Source organism: Frankliniella occidentalis, unplaced genomic scaffold (assembly GCF_000697945.3).
Source record: "Frankliniella occidentalis isolate FOCC.00 unplaced genomic scaffold, Focc_3.1 Scaffold8, whole genome shotgun sequence".
Taxonomy (NCBI): domain Eukaryota; kingdom Metazoa; phylum Arthropoda; class Insecta; order Thysanoptera; family Thripidae; genus Frankliniella; species Frankliniella occidentalis.
Genome location: NW_026267138.1, coordinates 631,362 through 631,669, shown reverse-complemented (window position 1 = coordinate 631,669; position 308 = coordinate 631,362). Strand labels below are relative to the sequence as shown.

At 76.6% G+C, this 308-nt stretch overlaps 1 protein-coding gene across 1 annotated transcript in view; it reads right to left on the bottom strand.

Moving 5' to 3' along the window:
* LOC113203832 (uncharacterized) overlaps positions 1-308 on the bottom strand; it is a 14,409-nt gene that overhangs the window by 12,035 nt on the left and 2,066 nt on the right. The window lies entirely within an intron of this gene.

The window sequence follows — 308 nt, the reverse complement described above, 5'->3', positions numbered from 1 at the left end:
TGTCAATAGGAGACCCTGCAGCCGGGGAAGCGCTCGGCGCAGGTATCGGCCTGGTCCAGCACCTCGCCGGCCGAAGGCATGTGCGCGAACATCCTCTGCACCGGACTGAGCCGCTGCCACTGTTCGGCTTCGGCCACCTCCTCGGCGCTCTGCTGGCCGGCCACCGGCTGCCCCCTGTCCGTGGGGACCCCGGGGTCCCCCTTTGGGGCGCCGGGGGCGCCGGGGGCGCCGGGGGCCCGGGCCCCGGGGGCGCGCTCGTGGGGCCCCAGAGCCGGCCGCAGCGAGCGCTGCATGCCCCGGAGGAAGGG